General features: G+C 40.9%; 1 protein-coding gene across 14 annotated transcripts in view; it reads left to right on the forward strand.

Moving 5' to 3' along the window:
* The window catches only part of PPP1R9A (protein phosphatase 1 regulatory subunit 9A), a 308,766-nt gene continuing 306,678 nt past the window's right edge, over window positions 11,625-13,712 (forward strand). For 10 of the 14 annotated variants that reach the window (XM_021063370.1, XM_021063379.1, XM_021063374.1 and 7 more), the window contains exon 1: window positions 11,625-11,793. The gene's annotated coding sequence lies outside the window, so the exon portion shown is untranslated. Of the gene's footprint in view, window positions 11,794-12,068; window positions 12,245-12,341; window positions 12,706-13,712 lie in introns of those variants that run through there. The other 4 variants (XM_021063377.1, XM_021063371.1, XM_021063372.1 and 1 more) reach the window with 4 other exon arrangements.

Here is a 13,712-nt window from a genome sequence, read left to right on the forward strand (position 1 = left end):
TTTTGGTGATTCTCCAGCGATTATCATACATGTAAAATTCATTTTCTTTGTTGTAGGTTCACCTTGCAGCAATGAAAAATATTTTTTCCTATTGTGGTCAAAAACACATAATAAAATTTGCTATTCACTTTTAAAAAGTGGGCAGTAGTTAATATAGTAGAATTAACCATATACATGTGGTGCAACAGATCTCTAGAATTTTTCATCTTGCAAAACTGAAATATCTATTGAACAACTCCTGTCCTTTGCATCCCTCACCCTACAGTCTCTTGCAATCACCATTTTATTTTCTGTTTAAAATTTGACTATTTTATGTATCTTATATAAGTGGAATCATGAAGCATTTGTCTTTTTGTGAATGATTATTTCACATAACCTTAAGTCCTCAAGTTCCATCCATGTGGCAGTATGACAGGATTTTCTTCTTTTTAAAAGGTAAACAGGAGTTCTCTTGTGGTGCACTGGATAAGGATCTGACATTGTCACTGCAGTGGCTTGGGTCACCATTGTGACACGGGTTTGATCTCTGGCCTAGCCACTTCTATAAGCTTAGGGTGTGCCCCCCCCAAAAGATACCAATTGTATGGAATATTGGATTCCATTGTATGCATATACTACATTTTCCTTGTCCATTCTTCTGTTGACTGACACTTAGGCTTCTAAATCTCACCTATCACAAATAATGTTGCCATGAACATGGATGTGCAAATATCTCTTCAAGATCCTATTTTCAACTTGGAATAAATATCCAGAAGTGGAATTATTGGGCATAGTAATTCTATGTTTAAATCTTTGTGGAAACTCATACTGTTTTCCATATCAGCAGTACCATTTTACATTCCCACCAACAGTGCATGAGGGTTTCAGTTTTTCTATATTCTTGTTTCTTACTTTTTTTAATAATGGCCATTCTAATGGGTGTGAGCTAATATCTCCTTGTGATTTTGATTAGCATTTCTCTAATGATCAGTGATATTGAGAATATTTTCATATGCTTGTTGGCCATTTGTATATCTACTTTGGAGATATGTCTATTCAAGTCCTTTGCTCATTTCTATTTTTTTAATTTTTTAATTAAAGTATAGTTGATTTACAATGTTTCTTCAATTTCTGTTGTACAGCAAAGTGACACAGTTCCCTGTGCTGTACAGTAGGGCCTCATTGCCCATCCATTCCAAATACAAAGAGTTTGTACCCAAAAACCCCAAACTGCCTGTCCATCTCACTCCCTCTCCCTCCCCTAGGACCTTAGCTCATTTTTAAATCAGAATTTTTTCTTTATTGTAGGAGTTTTTTTTATATATTCTGGATATGAACCTCTTATTAGATGTAAAATATGCAAGTATTTCCTCCCATTCTGTAGGTTTTCTCACTCTCTTTCCTTTGCTCCACAGAATTTTTAAGTTACTGTATTCCCATTTGTCTACTTTTGCTTTTGCTGTCTTTGCTTTTAGTGTTTCATATCCAAGAAATTGTTGCCAAATCCAACATCATGAAGCTTTTCCTATATTTTCTTCTAGGAATTAAAAAAATGTAGATATTACTATATCTTTAATCCACTGTGAGTTAACTTTTATACATAGTATAACATAAGGGTCCAGTTTAATTCTTTTGTAGCTTTATATTCTGTTTTCCCAGGTCATTTACTGAAGAGACTATCCTTTCCACAGTGTGTATCCTTAGCACCTTTGTTGAAGATCATTTTGTCATATATCTAAGATTTTTTTTCTGTGTCCTCTCCCTATTTTGTTCCATTGGTCTCTCTCTCTCTCTCTCTCCCTCTCTCTATATATAGGACCATTCAGTAACAGACAACAGGTTAATGAATAAAGTTAATTTAGAATATGGGGAATCATACTAGATTTAGGCAGTTGATTATGGGCCTGTGGACTCCCTTACATGTTAGTCAAAGATCTTTTATTTTATATTATTTTTTTTTATTTTTGCTTTTTAGGGCCCCTAATGGCATATGGAGATTCCCAGGCTGGGGGTCAAATTGGAGCTACAGCTGCCAGCCACAGCCACAGCCACAGCCACAGAAACACCAGATTCAAGCCGAGTCTGCGACCTACACCACAGCTCATGGCAACCCACTGAACAAGGGCAGGAATTGAACCTGAATCCTCATGGATACTAGTGGGATTCATTACCGCTGAGCCACGATGGGAACTCCCCAACTGACCTGTTTTAAAGTGTACATTCAATGTGTTTTAGTATTTTCACAGGGTTGTGCAACCACCATCACAATATAACTTTAGAACATTTTCCTATCCCCTAAAAGAAACTCCATAACCATTAGCTGTCACTCCCTAGCATCAACACCACCCCCTGTCCCAGCCTTAAATAAGCACTAATCTACTTTCTATCTCTATGCGTTTGCCTATTCGGGATATTTTGTGTATATGGAATCATACAGTATGTGACCTTTTGTGATTAACCTTTTTCATTTACTATGTTTTCAAGCTTTATCCATTTTGTAGCATGTATGACCACTTCATTTTTTTCATTGCCAAATACATTACACTGTATAGCTATATTACCAAATACATTACACTGTATAGCTATATTACAGTTTATGTATTTATTCATCTTATGATGGATATTTTTGTTGCTTTCCTATTTGGGCTATTACTAATAATGCTGCTATGAACATTCCTGTGTATAGTCCAAAGATTGTTAGTATAAGCATTTGGAAATAAAGAAGAGAAACCTTGTGGAGGCCCTGCTGTCTGACATTGTAAGAATGCTATGCTTCAAAGGAGAACTATGCATTGTTTAGATCACATTCTTCTAGCTATCTGATTGTAGTCTTTCTTCATCTTTAAACAGCTCCTTAAGGTGGAGATAGCTGATAGTAAGTCAAAATAATTCCTGGGTAGAGACCAATAAATCCTGACAGGTGGAGGTTTACTTACCTTCCCTCTCCAACTGTGGAAAAGGCCAGTTTTACTTTCATTTACACATTAATTTCAGTACTTTTAATATATAAATGTATTTAAAAAATTATTTTCCTAGGAGTTCCCACTGCGGCACAGCGGAAACAAGCTCCACTAGTATCCATGAGGACTCAGGTTCAATCCCTGGCCCCGCTCAGTGGCTTGGGGATCTGACATTGCCATGAGCTGTGGTATAGGTCATAGACACAGCTTGTATCCTGCATTGCTGTGGCTGTGGTATAGGCCAGCAGCTGTAGCTCCAACTTGACCTCTAGCTTGGGAATTTCCATATGCCATGCGTGCAGCCCTAAAAAGCAAAAAAAAAAAAAAAAAAATTTCCCTTGAACTGGTTGCTGGTTGTAATATCCGTTTCTTCATTAATTATTTAAATAAAATCATTAGCACTTTAAAAAATCTGTATGGGAGTTCCCGTCGTGGCGCAGTGGTTAACGAATCCGACTAGGAACCATGAGGTTGCGGGTTCGGTCCCTGCCCTTGCTCAGTGGGTTAACGATCCGGCGTTGCCGTGAGCTGTGGTGTAGGTTGCAGACACGGCTCAGATCCCGCGTTGCTGTGGCTCTGACGTAGGCCGGTGGCTATGGCTCCGATTCGACCCCTAGCCTGGGAACCTCCATATGCTGCAGGGGCGGCCCAAGAAATAGAAAAAAAGACAAAAAAAAAAAAAAAGAGAGATTCCATAGGAAACAATAAATATTTTTTTTGAACCTAATATATATTTATGATCCCTCAGTCAGTTCTGAATTGTTTGTTCCTTATATTTCTTAAGTTTAACATACCCAAATATATGGCTAGAATTTTGCAGGGAAGCCATAGTTTCCTTACGTGGAGAAATTTCACTTATAGCAAAGTAAAAGTCATTATAGTTTGCAATGACCTTGTGATTTAAAAATCCCACAGAAGCCATCAGAGTGGTTTTAATTAGGTAATGGTGATGTACAAATATTTTGGGAAATCTACCTATATGTAAATATGTAAGTTTCTGGGTCAGCACTTATCCAAGGGAATCTCAGTGGCAATTTTTGTGTGTGTGTGTGTGTATGTGTGTGTGTTTTTGCCTTTTCTAGGGCCGCTCCCGCGGCATATGGAGGTTCCCAGGCTAGGGGTGGAATCAGAGCTGTAGCACCGGCCTACGCCAGAGCCACAGCAACGCTGGATCCAAGCCATGTCTGCGACCTACACCACAGCTCACGGCAACACCAGATCCTTAACCCACTGAGCAAGGGCAGGAATCGAACCCGCAACGTCATGGTTCCTAGTTGGATTCATTAATCACTGAGCCATGACAGGAACTCCCTCAGTGTCAATTTTAAGCTTAGTGTTATATTTTTGAAGGTGCATTTGCTTTTCAGAAAATAAAACTATATCACATAATAAATGACTATTTATGCATCTAAATGCCTCATTTGGTCTTGATCCAGCTCTCCTTTGGGTGAGAGTGTGTTAGTCTATCATTTGTTTCTATGTCGCTGAACTTGCCTAATTTCTGAGGCTCTTGAGATGAGCTAACTTACAAATTTGCAAAATACATACACTTTGCATAAACTATATTACAACACACTCCACTCAAATACATCGAACTTACTATAAAGAAATGTTCAGGCTTCATAAAATAATGTCAGGCTAGAGTGTTAGTTCTGGAACAAAGCAAAAAAATTTTTAAAAATCCACAAAATTCGGTTTCTTGCTCTTTAAAAACCCACCAGGTCAAATTGGTATTTCCAGCAAAGATAATATCTTATTTTGGTTTTTGAAATTATACTATTTAACCCCCTTTTAAAATTTAAATTAATATCAGCTCCATTTCATTTCTCATTAATGTGTTTGTTTTATATCATAAAATATGAATTTTATTTCCTTTTAGGACCCAGCCAGGTGGTAGTAAACTATTTTCAGCTGTTCACTATATTTTTTTTGTATTCATAAATTAAATGAAATATTTAGATTATTGTTTAAGTTTTGTCATACTTCCAAAAGGAAATAAATAGTATTCTTTTTGTATAGACATGTTCCATTTTGGTGCCCATGGCTTTCTTTTAAAAACAGCATGTTATGGAGTTCCCATCATGGCTCAGTGGTTAACGAATCTAATGAGGAACCATGAGGTTGCCGGTTTGATCCCTGGCCTTGCTCAGTGGGTTAAGGATCCGATGTACAACAGCTCACAGACATGGCTTGGATCTTGCGTTGCTGTGGCTGTGGCATAGGCTGGTGGCTACACCTCCGACTCGATCCCTAGCCTGGAGACCTCCATGTGCTGTGGGAGCAGTACAAGAAATGGCAAAAAGACAAACAAAACAAAACATAAAAACAACATATTATAAGAGAATAAACGGTTTATAGAATAGATAATTATTAATGTAGATTTTAATAATTACATTATTAATGTAGAATTTAATAATTACATTATTATTGCTCAATTAAACGAAAATCAAGAGCAGGATTAAGACCCAAGATTTTCTAGACAGACTGGTCTCTTTAACTTAGGAAACGAACTTTTTATAATTTCAGATTGAAATTTTTTTTCTTCTAAGAACAATGCAAGAAAAAAGCCTAGAAAGCGTGTGATCCATATATACATGTAGACTAATCAAAGACACCAGTTGAGTGAAGTACTTTATAGTGGGTTAATCAAGAAGAAACTAGCTCTAAAGCCAGCAAGATTTGCAAATACAATCAGTGCTGGGTACTGTCCTAGGACAAGAACAAGAGGGTTGGTCGCTCAAGTTCTGTACACTGATTAGGATAAGTACTTTTTTATTATTAATCCAATTTCAAAAATTTAATAGTGTATAAACATGGAAGTCATTCTTGTGTATTTTCAAACTTCATTTGAAACTATTGTGCTAAAATAATGGTAATTAACAAGAGTCTATGCTGGACATCATGACTATTGCTAAGAACCTACAGAAAATACATTAACAACTTCAGAACAAATTTTTTTTATTATTTCTAGAAGGAGATGACCACGCCTACTAATTAAGTACTAGCGTTTTCTTAAAATTCGGTGTGTTATAATTCAAATTTCCTGTAAGGTGGGACCATAATGGACTTCCTCAAGGAGGCTCTATTATAAGAACTAGATTGGAAATGGAAATAAAGCAGAAATCACCTGTTTATTTGGAGACAAACCAGAGTATTTATTTACTTTAGTAATTAATTCACCAAGGCTAATGTCACGGAATTGGAGAAACTACTGAGTTAACTTTGTTACTCTTTGATTTTTTTTCTTTTCCTGCATATTTTCACCATTAAAGAGTGTTTTGGACATTTTCCTCAATAGTTGTATGCAAAGAAGAGCTATGCTATTACATAGCTCAAGAACTAGGCATAGCATCTCTAGGGGAAAAGAAGTACTGAATATGAATTCCAGTAAAAGGTTTTCAATTTGAATCTCAATTTGACACATTGCTAACTATTCTCTCAGTGAAGAATGGGCTGCGTCTCTCTCATATGTTTCAGTCTTGAAATAATCAATTATTCTGAAGCGGAGTAGACAACATGCCAATCCCAAGGATGCCAGAGTTCAGGTACACCCTGTGGGCAGAGGATTGTCAGGTTAAGTACCACTCCTAGAGGCCTTCTGCCAGAGCGGCTAATCTGCTGAAAGTAAAATGGGTTTCTGTGGACAGATAAAAAAAAAAAACCCTAACATTTGTTTTTAAACATGCAATTTGCACCACTATAAAACTGAAAACTGAAAAGAATCGTTATAGCAACTATTGTTTCGACCTGAGAAGCGGTGATGGTAATGAAAACATCACACAAATGTCTAGTCCAGTAAAATTCTTGGTTTTCTGTGTTTTATGTGGGCAACCAAATAAAGTAAAAATAGGGAAAAAAAAAAAAAGATGTATCACTTTGGCCTAAATGCACTGTGTAAATCTACAGTGGTTTATTTGTAGAGTTAATATATTAATAATAACTTAAAAATGATTTTAAGGATTCCCAAGAAGTCTATAGTTTATTACTTGTAGCAAATAAAAGTAAATAAGCCCAGCATGAACCTACTTTAGGCCAAAAAGCCAAGATACTGGATGTAATGTAGAATGAGAAATTAACCAAAATGATGGTACAAATTGTCAATGGCATGTCCAAGCCATGAATGCAGGTAGAAAATCATGCTGAATAATTATCAATTTATTTAGGCATAAATGATACCTTCTAGATGACAAAATCCATTTATTGATCAAAGCTTTTTCATAGCTAGCATCACAAAACCAGACTGGTCATAGATATCTCTGATGTATTCTGAATATAAGCATGAATACTCTACCAATTTTTTTAGAGAAATATATTTTACTGCTAAAATGTGTGTGAAATACCATTAAGACTAAAAAATAAAAACTTGGAGTTCCCGTCGTCGTGGCGCAGTGGTTCACGAATCCGACTAGGAACCAAGAAGTTGCAGGTTCGATCCCTGCCCTTGCTCAGTGGGTTAATGATCCGACATTGCCATGAGCTGTGGTGTAGGTCGAAGAGGCGGCCCGGATCCCGTGTTGCTGTGGCTGTGGCGTAGGCCGGTGGCTACAGCTCCGATTTGACCCCTAGCCTGGGAACCTCCATATGCCGCGAAAGCGGCCCAAGAAATGGCAAAAAGACAAAAATAAATAAATAAATAATAAAAACTTAATTTTTTACTCTTAAATAAGGACGGTTATTTTATTTATTTTTTGCTTTTTAGGGCCGCACCCGCGGCATATTTAGGTCCCCAGGCTAGGTGTTGAAACGGAGCCTACGTCACAGCCATAGCAATGCTGGATCCGAGCCCCATCTGCGACCTACATCACAGCTCATGGCAACGCTGGATCCTTAACCCACTGATTGAGGCCAGGGATCAAACCCTCATCCTCATGGATCCTAGTCAGGTTCGTTAGCTGCTGAACCAAGGAGGGAACTCCAGAATGGTTATTTTAAAAGATGGACCTTTGGAGTTCCCGTCGTGGCTCAGTGGTTAATGAATCTGACTAGGAACCATGCGGTTGTGGGTTCGATCCCTGGCCTTGCTCAGTGGGTTAAGGATCCAGCGTTGCCGTGAGCTGTGGTGTGGGTTGAAGACATGGCTCGGATCCTGTGTTGCTGTGGCCGCGGCTGTGGCTGTGGCTGTGGCCGGCAGCTATGCCTCTGATTGGACCCCTAGCCTGGGAACCTCCATGTACCATGGGTGTGGCTCTAGAAAAAGGCAAAAAGACTAAACAAACAAACAAACAAATAAATAAATAAATAAAAGATGGACCTTTAAGATGCCTAAATATCAACATCCCTGTCTGAAGGTGACAAAGCACGCTGATACTTACAAATGCAAAATAAAGCAGTTATTACTAAACTTTTGGTAAACAAGTGCCTCATTACTGTCAATACACTTTTCTTATTAATCCTGGAGAAGAAACAGTAGTAGGAGTCCTTTTTGCTAAAGTTACATGTAAAACTGCCTATAAGAATCACTTTCATTAATTTGCCTACTCCATAAAGAAGTTATTCTAGAGACCTCCAAGTTTGTTCTATTCTTTTCTCTCCCTTTGTGAACTTCTGTTAACACATAGCCAGGTGTCTTTCTGCTATAAATCAAGGAGTAATAGTCTGTGTTCAGTCTCAGCTTACTTAATTTTCCCTAGTCTTAAAATTGGATTCAGGTTACTTTCATAACTACACCCAATATTCCACTCTCACTTATGAATAATTTAATTACTTGAATATATACTCACAATATCCATAATGGAAACCTAAAAAATACAGTGAGAAAACCCCTAGAATAATATAGAATACATTTTGTGCATTTTTATTGACTAATTTTATGGTCCGTTTTTAGTAATCATGATAATATTGGTTACAAAGGAAATAAGAATAACAGCACACCAGTAGTCTACATGATTTATAAAAGACCCATAGATGAAAATCAAAACCCTCCTCTTCCCCAAATTTGGGGATGCCTTGTATGTCAGTACTGAACTTCACCTAATACTACCATAGCGCCTTTCCAATAAGAACGTGCAAAATTTATGACATCTCCCCCAAATATTAATGATCTATTGAGCTAAGTTTTGACCCTTCTAAAGTCCAAATACCTTTCTTTTTTTTTTTTTTTTTTTTTTTTTTTTTGTCTTTTGTCTTTTGTCTTTTTTTTTGTTGTTGTTGTTGTTGCTATTTCTTGGGCCGCTCCCACGGCATATGGAGGTTCCCAGGCTAGGGGTTGAATCGGAGCTGTAGCCACAGGCCTACGCCAGAGTCACAGCAACGCAGGATCCGAGCCGCGTCTGCAACCTACACCACAGCTCACGGCAACGCCGGATCATTAACCCACTGAGCAAGGGCAGGGACCGAACCCGCAACCTCATGGTTCCCAGTCGGATTTGTTAACCACTGTGCCACGACGGGAACTCCCAAATACCTTTCTTAATTTATAGAAGTGCAACTGTTGTCTAGGACAGGACTGTTCAATAGAAATTTCTGTGATGAAAATGTTCTGTATCTATACTGTTCAATATGGTAGCCACTAGGCACATGTAGCTACTAAGCCTTTCACATGTGGCTAGGGGGACTAAGGAATTTAATTTTATTATTTATTTAGGGTCACACCTGTGGCATATGGAAGTTCCCAGGCTAGGGGTGGAATCAGAGCTGCAGCTGCTGGCCTATGACACAGCCTCAGAAATATACCATCCGAGTTGCATCTGCGACCTACACCACAGCTCAGGGATCTTTAATCCACCGAGTGAGGCCAGGGAACAAACCCGCATCCTCATGGAAAATTGTCAGGTTTGTCTCCAATGAGCCACAATGGGAACTCTACCTGGTTCCTAAGTAACCTACACCACAGCTCATGGCAACACTGGATCCTTAACCCTCTGAACAAGGTCAAGGACTGAAACTGCATCCTCATGGATACTAGTTGGGTTTGTAATCACAGAGCCACAATGGGACATCCTGAGGAACTTAATTTTAAATTGTATTTGATTTAAATTAATTTAAATAACCATATATATTGGATTAGTTAGTACTGGTCTAATAGTCTCTTCAAACATTCAGAGAAGTGTTAGAAATGGACGGTAGATTATAGGCAATCCAGGAATCCAAAATTATCAGAAATTATGTTTTAAAAACTCTGTCTTTCATACTTTCAGTAGGAATTTTTCCAGAAGATTCACATTAAAAAAAAAAAAAAAGAAAGAAAAGAAAGAAAGAAAGAAAAGAAAGGAAGAAACCCAAACCAACCAAATTCTTTAGTCTGCTTTTCTGTATGAATCATCTTTTTGTAAAGAGGTGTAAGACTGGTTTTGTTGCCAACTCTGCCCCCTCTTCTACAGATAGAACTCAGTGATTAGGTTCTTGGATTTATTTAGGTTATTCTCTTAAAAAACATGGTTTCCACACTGCAAATAAATGACAGGAACTTTTCCACTAAATTACCCCAGACAGCACAAATGTTCTTTCCAAAAGTGGAGACTGGAACCACAGCCCCCTCACATTGCCTGTTACATCTGTTTATGCTTATAGAAGTGACATCCACATCATAGACACAGAATGCCAATTTTTTGGGAAAGCACCCAGAATTTGGTGAGGCTTGAAGAAAAGAAAAAATTCCACTGTTCAAAATAAGAGATACATAGAATTGAGTAGCTACAAAGCCCTTTTGAAATTAAGCGAGAAAAGATGTTGCTTCCAGAGTGTAGATTGCGTGTATAGACTTGCTGGAGTTCATACGCAGCAGTAATCATTCACTAGCGATGTAGCTGTAGGTAAATTATAGAACCTAAAGCTCAGTTTTCCCACCTGTAAAATATAGATAATAATAATTCTGTTGGGGAAATTAATGTAAGACTTTGAAACGGGCAAAAGATTATTGGGTGTCCTTTCAATGGAATGCTAGATGTTATCCACAGCACGCTGGAGTTGTGTGGTTCTACAATAGTTTGCACATTTGCCTGCCTTTGACCAGGCTTTTTACTCTTTAAGCCGTAGGAACTTAATGATAATGTAAATGGTTCTTATCTGTAGATATGAAAAATGGTTTTGTTCCTTAGAGATCCAGTTGATTAGGAACTAGTTCAAAATATTACATTTATTGTCTTATTAACTGGTTTTGTCTCTTTTCTGATTTTCCATAAAGATTTGTTCTTCACATTCTCTTGGTGTTCCCTCCCTAATTGATGAGTCAAATAACATTTTGGACACATTTTTCATTTTATGTTTCTATTCGAAAATATTTTTACCATCTTGAAAAATTATCCTGAGAGTTTCTACTCCATAGAGCTTTTTGGAGGATTGGTTTAAAGGTCTATATTGACAGTTATGATCACTTTGATATTTTGCATTGTAACACTTCTGGTATTTTTGATGGGGAAAGGTGGGGGTCCTGAGTATTTATAAAAGGGTGGGGTTGGGCGAAAGCATCTGAAAAATTCCTGACAAAAAAGTCAGATTTCCGCATATTTTCCTTTAGCGGTGGAGCCTTAAGGTCAAGATGGGTATTATGGGGAGCATTGTCCTAGGTGAAGGCCACAATGGACCTGGGCCTAGGTGTTGGCCTTCCAGGCCAGGAGCACATCCCAGGGTTCCAGATACTCTGGGGTCTGCGAGTTAACAGCACAGTTCGCGTGGCCCCGGCAGCTGTAGCCCCTAAACCCAATTCTCGCGGAACCTAGACCAGGGCTGAAGGGCAGGGCTTGCCCCAGGCCTGAGGGGCCCCTCGCCCACGGCCGAGGGGGTGGGGCGGCCTCGCCTCGGGCCGGTGCTTTTCGCCCTCCGTTGGCCGCCAGAGGCTCCCTCTCTCTCCCTCTCCTGGGATTTTGCTGCCGGGCTCCCTCTCTCTGCGGCCCTAGAGTTAATCCCATCAGCCGAGGTGAGGCACCTGTTACCCCGGGCCTTCCTCACCCCCCACCCCGGGCCTCTCCCGCCATCACACCCCGGCTCCCCCGCCAACCCAACGGCCAGGCGCGGGCGGCCGCACGTGGGCGAAGCCCCTGCCCGGGCCGGGCTCCCAGCCTCAGGCCGGCCGGAGCGGGCGAGCGCGTTGGGGCCCGGGCCGCCGCCCGCCCGCCATGGCGTTGGGGAGCGCAGCACGCCTCCCGGGGCCTCCCGCCGCCGGCCCGGCGCGCGTAGGGGCCGCAGCATAAGTGGAAGCGGCCGCCGCAGCCGCCCGCCGCGCTGCGCCGTGAGGAGCGGGCGGAGGGGCAGCGAGCGGGCCGGCGCCGAGCTGAGCGGCGACCGCGGTGGGGCGGGGGGGCGCCTCAGAGGAGGGGGTGGGAGCCTCGGCCGCCCGACCCTCCCCGCCGGCGGCGGCTCCCGCTCGGGTAAGGGGGAGGCTGAGCGCGGGGCGAGGAGTTGGGGAGGGTGGAGATGAGGAGGGAGAGAATCGCGATGTACAAAGGCTGAGTTGCAGGCTGAGGGTGGGGGTGGGTAGCGGTGGGGGAGCGGTAGGCTGAGGATCGGAGGCATGATCTGTGGGATCTATTGTTTCCTGGCACTCTGTGAGGAAAAACAAAGGGATTTATTAGCACTACCCTGTCATTTTTTTCTTCTCCTTTTTTAAATGTGGCCAGGGAGCTCGGCTCTCCCCGTGCCACACTGGGATCCGCCTGGCAGCCGCTGGGAGCCGCAGCCAGTGTGTTAGGACTTCAGGTGCTTCCTGGCACAAAGCTAGACTGCGACCTCCTACCATAGCGCTTGGCGTCACCTGCTCTCCCGGCCCTGCCCCTGCCCGGGGCCGAGGGATTGCGTCCCGAACCAGGCTTGGGAATCCGCTGCCTCTCAAGTTGGTGTTATTTATGTTTGTCTTTCGTGAGGGCAGGTTTTGAATCCCTCGGCGGCCCCATCGCCCCCGCCCCCGCCCCCTCGGGTTCAAATTGGCGGGGGAGGGAGTAGGGTGTGTGTAGGGGGGGAGGGGATGGTGTGTAAGGCCAAAACAAATGTCAGGGTAGAGGGAGATTGTCGATGCTTGACCAAAAATAATAATAACAACAACAACAACAACAAAAACCCCAGGCACCACACTCTGAAGCCTTTCTTGTTTGTCTGCATGGGCCATGCATGCTTGCTGGGCCAGGAGCCGAGTTTGGAGACTGTGAAACTGTGCGCTCCCTCATCTGCTGGTGCGTGAGAGTGATAGGGCTCGGCCTAATATTAAAAAATAAAGCAAAACAAAAACAAAATGAATAAATGAAAAAATCTTTAGAACTGTGTTGTCTGCACCTCAGCGGATCTTGAAGTATTTGATTGCTGGCATGTTGATGTAAAATCCAGCTGTGGGCTAGAGGAGACCAGCAAGTATGCATGGCGTTGTGTTTTGAGCTTGTAGTAAGTTAGAGGCAAGTATAATAATAAAAAAAAAAAAAAAATCAGGGCTATGAAAAGAGGTTTCATGGTCTGTTTATTTTCTGATCGTCACATTCTCGTGCATTTATTCCCATGATATTCTATATCCCACGCTGTAATTAATAATGTTCACTTTTATGAAACTTCCAAATATTTGCTTTGGTTCTGAACTTGGAGTGAAACTTACTGTCATGTAAGAACTTTCTTCTGTTTGTTTTTATCTGAAAGTGTTGCTTTGAGGATGCTGTAGATGAGAATATTGGACTAGAAAGAGTGAAATAAAGTCTCTGTAGGTGTGTTTCGGAGTGTGTAAACATAGATTCCAAACTTTCAATTGTACTTGTACAGGAAGAATAAGTTCTTCCTGATGTGGAGAATGTCAAATGGATTTCATTTTTCTGAGTCGGTTTGATGATTTAAAGAGCCAGGAACTGCTGGTTTCTTTGA

Source organism: Sus scrofa, chromosome 9 (assembly GCF_000003025.6).
Source record: "Sus scrofa isolate TJ Tabasco breed Duroc chromosome 9, Sscrofa11.1, whole genome shotgun sequence".
Lineage (NCBI taxonomy): Eukaryota > Metazoa > Chordata > Mammalia > Artiodactyla > Suidae > Sus > Sus scrofa.